Raw genomic sequence first — 14,408 nt, forward strand, 5'->3', positions numbered from 1 at the left:
TGCCGCTGCGCTGCCGGCGGCGTTTTGCAAATTTTCAGCGAACTCAGCTAATTAGCTTAGCGCGCGTTTGTTGCACGTTGCACGCTGCACGCTGCACTCTACAGGCAGCAGAATGACGTCAATGACGTTGTCGTTGTCGAAGTTGATGAAGTGTTGCCCACTTTGGTGGAGTGCTGCGTCAGCTGCCGCCTCAGAGTGTTAAGGTCAAAGTGCAGCAGGAGGATCGCAATCCGGATGGGAATCGCCATCCGAGTCGGGCTGAGGCTGTTGTTTTTGTTGCTGATGAGTGGGCAGTTGTTGCCACAGCGAAAAGTCAATATTCTGTGTGCAACAATGACTCGGCAACTTTCCAGTGGCATAACAGTTGGCCAGCGCAGAACGCGTGCCCGGACAGCTGCCACGCACACAGGGCCCGGAGGCCATAAAAATATGCAATTGATGTTGCAAAAGTCAATGCAAATTTGCGCCTTATAATGCATATGCCACACACATGTGCAGCCAACTTGCAGAAGCTGAAAGCTTTGCACGCCGCAATGTTGCAACCCCGCATTGCAATGCTGTAATATTACACAGGGTGGCGTGCACCATTTACAATCATATTTTCCATGCACATTCATATTTCACATTAACATCCACATTCACATTGGCCGCGACGCATGCGCTGAACAATGAACGCGAACGAGAAGCGCCGAGGAGAGCGCGCGCACTGTGGACTGGGTCGGGCCGGTTGGGGGTGGGGTAGCGCTTCCGGGCGATTACACGCGTGCCAGTTTCGAGAATTGGGTGAAAATTTACATTTTTTGTTGCTGTCGAATGAAAAACAAATACCATGAGGGACAAAAGAAAAAGGGGGAAAAGCGCTCAACCCAACTTGCCAGCTACTTGCCGTGTGTGTGTGTGTGTGTGAGTGTGTGTCTCTTAGTGTGTGTGTTTGTTGTTGCTGCGCAGTGAAGTGGACAAGCGGAGCAGTGTTGCAGCTTAAACGGTTCGGCAAAACGCTGACATTTGCCTGTCACTTTGTCATCTTGCAACGGGTCAAAACGAGTCGGTGCGCGGGGCAACATTTCTCTGCGCTTTTCATACCCTGTATCCATTGAAAATGGATTAAACAGAAGGGTGTAATGGTTGTAACACGCAGAAGAAGGCAGCTTTGAAAGCCATAAAGTGTATATACTGGCCATAACTGTACGAATGTCCGAATGTCTGTCTGACTTTTCAGTTGTATGACTATAAAGATTTCAACTATATTTTTTTGTATGCCATATATTTTTCTAACAATTTTATAATATCGATAAATATCGACATTTACTTTTTGGATGCCTCCTTCCAATGCCCCAAAAAGTGAAAATCCTTTGAATCAATGCGAAAGCCTTTCGTTTATTTGGGCGTCATATTTTAACAACCAAAATTGCATTAGTATGGGTCTATAGCAGGGTACCTTCTAGTCGTGCACGCCCAAATCGAGCACTTTTTCTTTTGGTATTTTTTTTTTAACGGCCACGCGTCGCGCGACTCTCGCTCTGATTGACATGATTCGCACTTGACTTGCTGCGCCGCGTATTAAGTGAGCAGCCGCGCCCCGAGTGGCAGCAGTTGCAAGGAACGCCCCTGCGCCACGCACTCGTCGGCGGCGGCGTTAATCGGCTATTGAAGTGAAGCCAACGCGTTTTAGCGTTTTGCTGTTGCGCCGACGCACAGTGGGCCGCACAGCTCAAAGGACTTTGCGTTGGCATCTGTTTGGCATTAATTGTTGAAATCTATGCATTGTTAGAGATCCATCGATATGTTATCGAAATACACTAGTAGCACAATCGATAATATTGTCGATAAATATATATTGGAGCACAGACTATCAGTAGTATTTTTTATTTGATCGGTAAATAAATCGCATCTATTACCAATACATGCATTTGGTCTTTAATCGTTATCGATCGATAGTCGATAGCAATTGATTGAACCTTTAAGATATGCGATATGAAAATATGTTCTCTAGCAAGAAATGCTTGCTGTGATTTCTCAAAAGCGTTTTCCCTAGAATAATACATATTAAAAAAAACGATAACTGTCGTTTAATATTTAAGGCTCTCTCAACAGAGTTTAGAAGTGATTTGATAGCTGTCGATTATTAGATTTCGATTAAAAATCGAGAAAACAGTATTATGCAGACAATTTTTTTGCAAAAATTAAATATGTTATTCCGTAATATTTATTGATGGTATCGATAGTCCGTATTAATTGCATAATTTACAATATTGAAACACCAAATCCCACTGTAGAATGAAATAATTGCCCTGCTCTACCACTGTGCAACAACGTACGGCCCACTCGATGGGCGCAAAGTCCGGACGCGCCTGCGCCCATGCCTGTGCCTGTGTCTGGTGTGGCAAGGGGCATGCCGCACGCTGCACGCTGCACAGGATATAGGACACAGGCTGCACGGGGTAAGTTTGAGCAGTCTTTAGGCGCTAAGCTGAAACAGTGCCGGCGGCGCATGGAATACAGATTTCTATCTGATGGGCAAACAAAAACCGCAGTGGGTGCCCACAGGGAGAGAGCGAGAGAGGGGGAGCGAGACAGGGTGAGAAAGGGAGCGGCATAGAGCTTGCCACCCCGTGGCAGGGATTTTGAAATGGGATTGGCTTGGGCGGCACTTAGCACTCGGTATTTACATGCGACTCGCGCAATGTCATTGCCAAAACAATGAAACCCGCCGTCGTTTATGTTAATTTATGCGCTATTAAAAGCGGCGCGCGGCACTTAACTCGTTGCATTCAACATATTTTGTAGTTTCATGCACGTTCTTAGTCTCAAAAACGGGTATATTGGCTTCGGTGCCAAGCCCGTCTATTCTTATGCGATAATTTGGCATAGATATTCGTGTATTCGTGCCTCAAATTAGATGCTCGCAGTTTCGAACTGCGTCCAGGGCGTGAGGCAAATACGCCATATGTCATCTAACACATCTTACACAGTCTTAAAGCTAGAGTTAACAAATTGTACAGGTAGATTATATCTCTTGCCACGCCCACAAACAAAGCATATCCTGCATAGCTTTCCAGCTAGAGTGAGCCCCATTTGGAATAGAGACTAATATTAGTCTGTAGTCCAATCGATCCTCCTAAGTTTAACTTTATATATTGCATTGTCAATAGGCATATACATATATAGGCCACGCCCACTGCGAATGTGTCAAATTGTATAGCTGGCTATATCCACATAAATTTCATGTTGAGCCTATTTTCAGCAGTTGTTGGTCATTGAGCGGGCATTGCGCAGTCGCGTATACCCGACTTCAAAAGTTTATGCCTGCATTTTTACTGCTTCTTCAATGCTTTCGACTAAATTTTGCCGCCGGCTTCAGTTTTTTTTTTTTTTTTTTTTGGTTTTTGTACATAATTTTGTAATTGCCTGCACGTGATGCGTGGCTGTTGTTAAGGATCGGAAAGGATCTGGACATGTCAGGCCGCGGCGCGACTTAAATATATTTTTTTTTTTTTAGTGAAGGGTTTTTTTTGTGGCTCATTCATTTATTGTTGATTGGCCAAGCTGTCAACTGGTCGCCGCTAATGAGCTCGAGAGCGAGAGGATGCGATTGATTTTGCCACCATGACAAATTAAACGGCGTTCGGCTAATGAGTTCAAATTCGCCCTGAAAAACTGTTGAAAAGCCGCACAAAAAACCAAAAAAAAAAGAAATGAAAAACCAACGAATAATAGAAAAACACACACACAAAAGGCGCAACAAAAACGATTTTTCTTGCGAGTGCAAACAAAACGTGGAAAAAAGTGTCGAAAAAATGTTGCAAAAATAAATTGTAAAAAAAGAGGGAAATTCGTTGTCTGCCAACCGCAGCAACAAACCCTTGCAAAAAATCAAAGTTATTCTTCATTGTAGTCTTCCATTTTGAGGGTTTGTTTTTTCCATTCTTTGCAAGACAAACAAAGCATTTGCAGTCGTTTCTCAAAGTCCACAATGGATATGTTGCCAAATGAAGCGTCTCGAATAGCGGCCCAAAGCCCAAATCGTGCCCAAAGATTTGCCCGAGAATCGCCACGTTCAATTTGACATCGCTCAGTCATAGATCAGCAACTTCAGTCGAAGCCGAGCTGGTTCATTTAATCAAGGTATTCCATATGATCGACATATATAGGCTTCTGCCATACTGCAATCGATCATTTTGAAAACCTCGCGATTTAAGTCAACTCTTGTGTGCAGATAGGTTGCAAGAATAGTGGAACAGAAAACTTTTTCGCCCAATTTTCCCATGATGCTAGTTGACTGTGATATAGTTTTTCGATATTGATACGAATTCTCTCATACATAAAGAGTGTGATAGAAGTCGAAATGCCTGTAGCTGATCTAGAATATATATACTTTATGGGTTCGGAGATGTCGCCTTCTATGCGTTTCACATTTAATGACAAAATTTTAATACTCTCTACTATTATCAATGATAATAATAATGATAATTGCTGAGCATCAGCATTCGTATTATTTTCATTATTATTATTATATACAGTAATATAATAATAAGTAAATCTAGTTAATTTATTTACTTGAAAGAGTTCAACCCAATTTGAATAGCAGCTAGAGCGACAAGAGCCGTAGCTTGAAACATATGAATGATTATCTAAATGCGTAGGATTGCGCTCATTACTGACATAAAACGCTTGAGAAACTAATTGCTCGGTATATTGATATAAATTGTTTATTATAAACGCACCCGCCTAACATGCCTAATATCTGTTACGATCTCTATAGATCTGTGTAGTTCAGTGTGTGGATCACATAGATTAAAATTTTGGATAGGCAGCTGCTGTTGCATTCAGCTATTTGTTGTTGTTGTTGTCGCGTGAGTCCTTTGTTGTTTTTGCTGTGGTTCGAGCAATCAGCCCACAGCTAATTGCGTTGAGTGGACAGGCAACGCCTATTGGGCACCGCCCAATACTCGTATTATTATATATAATTTCTGTATTCTCTGTTTTTTTTTTGTTTGTTTCTTTTTTGATTGCTCCGCTTGTGCTAGAGCCCGTCTCTATCGGCAATAATCTAAAATGTTGGCTGGCCTGTGCTACAATTTTCATCTTTTGTGTGGGGGCATTTAACAAAACAAACGCCGACGCCGATGCTGACGCTGAACGCCTGCAGCGGCATTGCTGTGGCACGTGGAACGTGCAACATTGCGCGTGGCATGCTGGTCAACTGACCGCAACAATGTTCGCTTTTAATTACAGTTATTGTCGCACCCTTCGGCCTCATTTGCATTCGCATTGGGCCCACGGTCCGAGCTGAGGGCGCGGGCGTTTTGCGCATGCGCACAGCCCAAGCGGCCCTAGCGGGCCGAGTGGCACATGCCACAGGCCGCAGGCCGCAAGCCGCATATGCGCCACCAGCCGTGGTAATTAGCATAACAGTTGAGCTGCAATGTCCATTGCGACAATTGCGCATTCCGTGAAAAGTGTGAGCTGCTGCCTCAACTTTTCCTTTATCATTTCTTGAGCAGCCAGCAATGAAATTTATGTAAATTAAATTAAAACTTCAAGAAGCGGAACCAGTTCGCATTGCCTGCAACATATGGCCCAGTGCATATTGCACCGTTTGCAGCTCGAGAGACCTTCAATTGTGCCTTGAGTTACAGCCACATAAATTTCAAATACCGTCAATTGTCAGCGCCTCGGTCAAATAGCCCCCGACCCCCACACAGTCGCGGCCCGTGCAACGCACCCTTCCCTAAACCTTTAACCAACACTTGAGATAAAGATCAACGACCAACTGACACGCCTTCAGCTACAGTACACAACCTTACATGACGTGGTTAAAGCTACAAAATGCATATTAAAATTTCCAATAAAGTGTTTTGTATTTGCCTTCTCCTACCATAAGCTTATGCTTCTTCGCATGATTCTTAAACTATGCCAAAAAATGAAAAGTTTCATATGTATATATTGTCTTAGAAGGTTTATGCCGAATTTGCTGACTCTAGTTCTTAAGGCCTGAGAGAAAACATAATTTCGTTAACGGTTTTTATTGACTGCATGAAAGCGGGGCAATATATCGATGACAACTCATGCTGCGCGGCAAAACTGCTAACTTCATGGTAAATGTGCCTTGTAAAACTTACAGCTCCCTCAAGCGAATAATTCAAAAAGGCAGCAAAATTTGTCATCTACTTCCTGCTGTTAAAAGCTCTTTGTAAACTGCACAACTTTATAAGTTGATCAGAATGTAATTGAGTTTTATGAGTCACGTTTTCTTTTCAGCCTAATTAGTTTTATATATTTAACTTGCAGCTAAAAACATACTTTTGCTGCTCAAAATCTTTCCATGTCAGGCATAACCATGTCCTGGCATTAAAATATTTTTACTTACATATCAACTAGATGGATCAGTATGACAAATCGATGCTGATCCTGTCTGTCTTCGGCGTCTGTAAGTTTCCCGCAGTGTCTACTCAAAAGCCATAGCTGAAGCTGATGATAAACTCTTTCTGGCTGGCAAACTGGGCGGCACTTGAGATAGAGATCGCGTTGGATTTGACAGGCTGCAGTTAGACTATGTTTAATTTTTATTATTATTCGTTTCTTTTCTGTTGGCATCGGTAACGAAATGGATTGACATTTATGAGGCATAAATTTTGTACACTTTCTGCTTTCTCCGCTGCCAGGCCAATTAAGTGCAACGAATCGGGCCTGGGCATGGGATTCGGGACGGGCATAGCTGACATGGCTTGCGAAAATTTAAATATGCATCATCTCCCAGGCAACAAAAAATATACAGGGGTGGCCCATTGTCTCGGTGTCGGGCTAGACCTCGAGCTCGAGCTCGAGCTCGAGCGCGGGCTCGGGCTGCTGCCCCTGAGTGTCATCAAAACAATGTTTGCCAGCTAGTTTATGAGCTGCGCCTCAATTCTCATTTCTCATCATCGTCGTCAGCGTCGTCAGCTCATTGCAATTTTCATTTTCATTGTCGATTTCGATTTTCATTTACGATTTACCTATTTCTACCTATTTTCAATTTCACATTAATTTCTTTTCAATGCGCTTGCCATGCCAATCAAATTCATAAAGCGGCATTTTTGCCTTCGTCATTATGCAAGCGGCTGACCGCGTCGAAATGTCCACAAAAATGTGGAAAAGTCGTAAAAAAGTGTGCCGCACACTCAGCTCAAACAGACAAACGCACACACACACATCATTTTTGGGGGTCATAAAAAAAACCAACAAACCTATTTTTTTGGTCAAGCGCAACGACAGGGGGTCGAGGCTGTTGTGCATCGGGGGTCGTCGTCGCTTAGGCAAATCCATAGAATTATTAATAAATGGTTTTGTATGAGCTCCGATTCGATCCTCATGCTTTAATCAGCGGGGTTTCCCATTCTTTGTGGCCAAAGTTTGTTTATCTCAGCTACTTTAAATACAAACAATGCCGCATCCTTGTGTTTTTTTTTTTGTTCGCTGTTGCAACATACAGCAAATTCTCCCTCAAAGATCGTTTAGCGATCTCTTCAACAAACTCTACCCAAAAATCATTTTGTAATCTGTTCAGTTGACCGAGTCAAGTCCAAGCTCTTGTAAGTGGACGTGATGAAAGCGCTGATCATATTAAAATGATCATAACTTAAGTACAGAACATCAATCATCAAAGAGTGTGCCACACTTTGAGTATTGGATACCCAAAGTGTGCTATGCAAATGCTGATCGATCGATGATCACCTTTCACCCACATTGAAATCATTATGAAGTCTGGAAAGAATACAGAGGCGTAATGTGTAATACATAAAATGAGACATTTTTGACCTTGTAAGACTCATCGATTTTTGATAAGCAACCGAATTGATACTTTATCATGTAGAAAGAATCGTTCGAATAATAGGTGTAACTATGGAGAACTTTTCTTTTCTTTAACATATATTGAACGATTCTTCTAAATAGGACTACTTTCTCTTTAGTAGAATTCGCTATAGGTAGAATCGGTTGTGTGTATATGGCTTTTGTATAAAAGTTGAAGATAAACAAGCTTTTTTGTTTTTCATTTCAAATCGATCTAAGATCTAAAGTCTCTCTCTGACTTTCTTTTATTCTCTCTTTCTCTTTCCCCCTCGCTCCAAAACGTCATATCCATAGATATATAGTTTTATTTAAATGGAAACCGAACTGAGTTCTGAGTCCTTTTCATGACTTTAGTTCAAAGTGCTATGCAAATACTGATTGATCTTTTTTGATTGATGATCTCCAATTTTGATTTGCGACCCTACGACCCACCACCACCTACATATATCTCGCATTCAGGCATTTTCTGTAATTAGCTGGCCGTATATTTGGTTGGCAATCACACTTGAACTTCAACCCAACTGGCCGAGCCATCATTCAAATGAAGTGTTATCCTGTGCCCGGCTGTTGATCCTGCGCGTGCAGCAGCTTCTTCTGCTCGGCCTGTCAACGTGCACTAATTACAATGTCAGGAACCCCGCTCGTGGCTGACCAACAACCCGCTGCTACCCACACACGCACACACACACACACACACACACACACCACGCACACACATCTATACACAATTGTGTGCAGCCGCCGCTTGACGGATTGATCATCGTGATTAATGATGTGGCCCGTGGCATTGCGTGACAAGTTTGTTAGTAAATTGAACGTGGCACGTTGCACAGCTTGCTGCGTTTTTATTCTATTGCATTTCTCGATACCCTGCAGCCATTTATATTTGACATATATATACCCTAGACTATTAATCGACTCGTGTCTCACTTAGTTTTAGATAGCTATTTTCATTTTCAAGATGTCCAAAATGTTGTATTGGCTGCCATATGAGAGCACCAAAAATGGCATACAGATCGGACTTCATGCTCCGATGTTATGCAAGATCGAGCTTGGCTTGATGTGGGGCAAAAGAAAAGGCAAAAATCCAAAGGATTTTTTTTTTATAGATTCTTATCTTAAAGCTAGAAGGCTTGTCATGGCAGCCAGTTAGAGGGCATTGACTAGTCGGGCAATGCCGACTCTTGTACTGTTGCTGCAGATTATGGCAACACCTTTTGGCACTTTTGGCCCAGAGAGCAGCCGCAGCTCGAAAAGGCCACAAAACTGCATCATTAATCTTGTGCAACTGTACGGAGCGCAGCGCTCGTTATCCTTGGCGTTAGTCGCTGCTTCTATGTGACCGGCTGGGTCGGAGTTCCCACGGCGATCTCGCAAATCGTTTTTAATGAACTTATCATAAACTGTCCGCTGCAGTTCGGCTTTTTGATCCGTCATAAACTGTCACCCAAAAAGCAGCCGTGCGTGAATTTTTCGTCTGCGACTGACCACAACAACAACAAGTCGAACAAGCCGCAAATTGTAGGGAAATTTATGCATGGATCGTGCGAAAGATCGGCCAATTCAACGATTGACCATTCGGCAGATCGAACGATCCTGCGATCGACCCTCTGGCTGCTGGCATTGGCATAGCTCGCGCATTTCTTCTTTTCCAATCTACCTCCAAGATTAATGAGATTTTACCGCAATTTACTATGGCTGATGTTTTTTTTTTTTAATGTTTTTATTTTTTCGTTTTTTCCTCAACTTTTCTTCTTTTGCCTTTTTTTGTGGATTTTTTATGGCTCGTTTAAAGTTTGGGTAAATAGGGCGCTTGTCTCGTAATTTACATGAAATTGCTTCATTTTCGGAGGCTATCAGCATTTTTTTCCCCCTCCTTATCTGGGTCTTGCGTTCCCCTCTGTGTCAAGTTATTCTTGGGAATTTGCGTACGATGATTTTGTTTGATCTGAATCGATCGCTCATCATGTCAAAGCTTCGACGTCTGGGCTGCAGCGATGTGTGTGTCCTCTGTGATCCTTTTGGGCAGCTGCGGCTCAGCTGCTGTTCAATCGATACGCTCGCAATTTGCCATGAAATTCTCAAATTCTGGACAGCGCATTTCTTTCACACTTTCGGACATTTGTGCTTCTTCTTGTCCGGCATTTGGCCGGACAGCGTGCAATATGCGGCCCAAAACGTTTTGTCGAAAATATGATTTTGATATGGTTAGTGATTTTATGAATGGACCCAGGTATTGAGAAGCCTAAAGGCCTAGAAATAATGCTATTCTAGAGTTGTTCATTCACAAAACTCTACCTATATGATTGGCAAATATATTAAAATAGCCAAAGCTGAAAATAGCTATAAATATATAAAATACTTTGTCCTGACTGATTGACTGACAGATTGATTGACTTTTTGACTTTTTAAATGAAAAATATTTGCATGAAACATTTGTTTACCAATCAGCTTTAAATTCCCCTGCAAATAAAATTCGGGAATTTCATTTTAGACGTGCGCCATAGTTTTAGCATGGATGTTAGTTTAAGTTTTATCCCATCAGCTTCAATAATGTTTAAATTTTGAAGGTAATTCTTTTGGCTGGGCTAAGCCGGGTAATAATACTGTTCTTCTATACCAATCTGGAGCCAATTGTACATCTATTATTAAGAGCCCCTCTCCTGCTTTGATTACACCTGCTTTATTTTAAATATCGCCTTACTATGCGATTCTCAAATTAACAAGTAGGACTTGCAAGCCTGCACGTTTGTCTGAATGGAAGTATATGGATTTTTGTGTTTGGGGAATAAGGTATCTTAAAGAGTCTAATCTTGAATGATAAGGATCAGCTCCAGAATGTAGATCACATTCTGGAACTCTTCCTATTCATGTGCGAACTAACTTAATATTTGGACTAAGAAATATGTTCAGCTGATCTCTAGATTATTTAACAGCTTGGATAAGAAGAAAACTGAGTCGGATTGTGATGTTCATTAGTTTTTTTTTGTGAACTTCTCGAAGTCTTGCCAGCTGCTTGCCTGGGCAACTGCATATCCATTGCAAGGCTTACCGATATATAGTCTAATCATGCAGCAAAATTCTGTGTCTTAGTAGGCTATATATATATATATATAGTATTTCCGTTTTTTGGAGCTCTCATAAATCAAATCACATGTCATTTGCCGACTTGACATGCTGCATAACAAGTTTTTTGGTGGTCTCTTTCGAGAGTGCGCTGCATTTGTTTAGTTTTTTTTTTTAAATAGTTTTTTTTTTTTCGTCAAATTACTTGAGGGCGCCGCAATGTCTGAGAAATTTTTGTGGGTTCGCTCGGGAACGCAGTTGCAGCGCAGAGGATCATCTCCGGAGAGCTAGAAAAAACAAAAACAGGCAACGAGCTGAACTGCAATGCAGACCACGTCGAAAACTTCTTTTTTTTGCGTTTTTTGGTGGGTTTTTTTTTTAATGAAAAACGTATTTTTGGGTGCCTTGGCAACAGTCTCAGTCGCAGTCGCAGTCGCTGAGTAGTTGCACGCCAGACGCTGACTGCAGAAGGAGAAAAAGGTGAAACCTTTTTTTTTCTATCTCTCGCTGAGCGCTGTGAGAAATGCAAATTCGGCGGCGGCTAAAAAATTTGTAAGCAAAGCGCTCAGGAAACTGGAACCTGGGCAGCCCTTAATAGACTACAACCAAATGTACATATATATATATATATATATATATATATATAGTATGTGCATAAAAGTATTTATAAATAATTGAGAGAAGAAACTGGAGAAAAAAACTGCACTAATTTGATTTGAAGCTAACGCAAATGAGCAGCTGAGAGATGCAGTTGCTGAAAGGGGTCGCATCTTGGCTCGTGATCTTGTGGAGAGGGCAAAAGAAAAAGAAAAGAACCAACAAGTAGGAGGGCTCTAGTCGGAAGTGCCCGACTAACGAATGCCCTCAACCTTCTTCTAACAACACCAAATGCAGTTCGTCGCTCTAAGGAGGGGGGGTGGGAAATATCCAGAATATGATAAATACTTGATCTGTATATACTATTCTAGAAGCTACATGTCAAATTTGCGTAACACAGCACAATGAGAATATGCGCATATAATTTGGAAATATAGATCATATCAGAACAGATTATGGATACAAGAAATTACCTGGCTTTGGCCGAGTCAGCTGGAACTTAATAGATTAATCAGCTGGTTAAACTAAAATATAAGACGCGATTAATGCGAAATTAGAATTGTTCATTTTATTGGTCAAAAGATAGAAATATCTTAAGTATTCGGCTAGGTTTAGTTAGTGTGGCTCCGCGCAACGCTGACGCCAGTTTTGAGGTACTCCAATGTCAAGGACGAAGAATAAGTCCTTTAGGGTCAGGTCAGTGGCTGATGGTAGAAGCATGCACCGAACATTGTACGTGCCCTTTTTTTTTTTTTAAACATTTCTGGCCCACGGGGTGCGGTAGAAAAAACTGAATGAAGCGTTGGACGGATGACGAGCTGAGCTCAAAGGCAAAGCTGCAATTTTTTGATCATTTATCAAATTTCAAGCAAAAATCGACAACAATTGTCGCGACGACCAAAGCAGATCACATTCTCATTCATTCACTCGCCCAGTCGCGCACACTCGCACTCATTTTCATGTTCATTTTCATTCTCGGTTTTCCTCATGTATTTTCAATTTCCAAGTGAATATCAAAACAAAGACTTTTCGGCACTGGGTGACGTTGCGCTCTTTGACAAAAATCAGTTCTGTCGGTCTGGTCGATCGGTCTGTTGCTCGGATCGTCATCGTACAAGCTGTCGATCCCATTTTTCGTCCTTCGGGCGCGCGTTTTGTGTCTCCTTGTCAAGCTGTCAATCAAAAGGCATCTATCAATGCGCCTCATGTTGCCCCGCCGCTCGGGGCAAGACGCAAGCGCAACTTCTCAGCTCGTCGATGTTGCGTCCCGTTCTGGCTGGCCTATTGCTATCCCGCTCTGCGTATAAATCACGTCTTGCTTTTTTATGGGATTTGCATTTTTAATTTGTGTTTTTTCCGAAAATGCAAATCCAGCAAAAGTCCCACATTGTTTAACGCTTACAAGCAAAAATCAAGTTGATGCTAATTTTCTCGATATTACCTTTTTGCTGCCCATTAGGCAAATTTAACACACATCCACACACACACAGACGCAGGCACACCACAAATATGTCAAGGGGTTGTCACATCTGTGATCCGATTTCCTCGACCGAGTGTCAAATGCATTTGCAATTAGTTTGCCAAAATCGCCTCAGCCCTCACTCCACACAACACACCCCGCACCCCTTTTATTATTGCTGGGAAATTGAATTTATAAACGATTTAGATAAAATTTGCAATATGCTCCGCAACAACAACAACAACAACAACAACAACAACAACAAATTGGCCGCACACGTTGGGCCAGGCCAAGCAAGCAACCCCGTGGGCAATCAGATATAGTCGATATAACCCTTCACATCCAGAGCTCATCCTCACGCCTTGTTTTTGCTAATTTTCATTTTAATAAAGCGCAAAATACAAAAATAATATGAGAAGCAAACAAAATAGCAACACAAACCATTGATTGAAATTCAAATCGAGAAGCGATTATGAAAATCGTATCGATTACAGCTATCAAAAGCGCAATTATTAATGATAGACGGACAGATAGATAGATAGATAGATGGATGGATGGATGGATAGATGAATGGATGGCGAATTAGTTGGATACTTTTGCAGCTGAGTAGCATTTAATTGCGGGCTATTAAGCCAGCGCGTTTAAATTACAAAATGTGTTTTCAGACTCAAATTAGAGGCTTTAATTGCTAATCGATAAACATAGACAAAATGTATTGGGAAAGATTAAGTAATCAGTTCTTGAGACTGAGCCGCATCTTCTGGGACTTAACCCTCAGAATGCCTACTCTGGTCCTTAACCCTTCAGAACGCCTTAATCGCAACATTTCAGAGCCCTATTTTATTTCGGGTTTGAACCATCGTGGTTCAAACTCGTTTTGCAAACTTATCTTAGACATTGTGTCCATTGCAAAATCATTGATGTTATGAAGTTTTATGTTTAAAATAGTATAGAATCTTGGCTACATAAGGATTCACGGTTTATAAAACCTAGCCTAGACTAAATGCAGAAGCTCAATTGATTCTCGGAAAGTGCAGTTACGTGTAAAACACCTAGTTTAAGTGCAAGGCAAAGCAGCTGTGCCACTCGAGTGAAGTGCCGTGCGTCTTTTGGATGGTGCAACCATTAGGGACATTCAAAGAGCCTTCCGGGAAGCGGCAGCCACCCCCGCGGGCCCACAAGCCAATGGCATTGGTCCATTCAAAAGTCATACGAAAGTTGACCAAGTGCTCGTAAAATCTGAAGATGAACTGCGACCCGTCACATAAAGAGCGCGCATAAATTTGGGCCAACAATTGGGCCGTGGCCAAAAACGAACGGCTGCTAATTGAAAGGCACGAGACGGAAGACGAGGACACAAGCAGCAGCAGCAGCAGCAGCAGCATCTGGACAAATATTTACTGAAGCTTCGCCGACTCGTAAATTGCCGATTGCCAGTGGCCAAGGGGCACAATGC

The 14,408-nt window shown here is 42.0% G+C and overlaps 1 protein-coding gene across 9 annotated transcripts in view; it reads left to right on the top strand.

Annotated features, from left to right (window-relative positions):
• Positions 1–14,408, top strand: part of PsGEF (Protostome-specific GEF) — a 75,335-nt gene that overhangs the window by 32,238 nt on the left and 28,689 nt on the right. The gene's annotated exons all lie outside the window — the stretch shown is intronic.

Source organism: Drosophila virilis, chromosome X (genome assembly GCF_030788295.1).
Source record: "Drosophila virilis strain 15010-1051.87 chromosome X, Dvir_AGI_RSII-ME, whole genome shotgun sequence".
Classification (NCBI taxonomy): Eukaryota; Metazoa; Arthropoda; class Insecta; order Diptera; family Drosophilidae; genus Drosophila; species Drosophila virilis.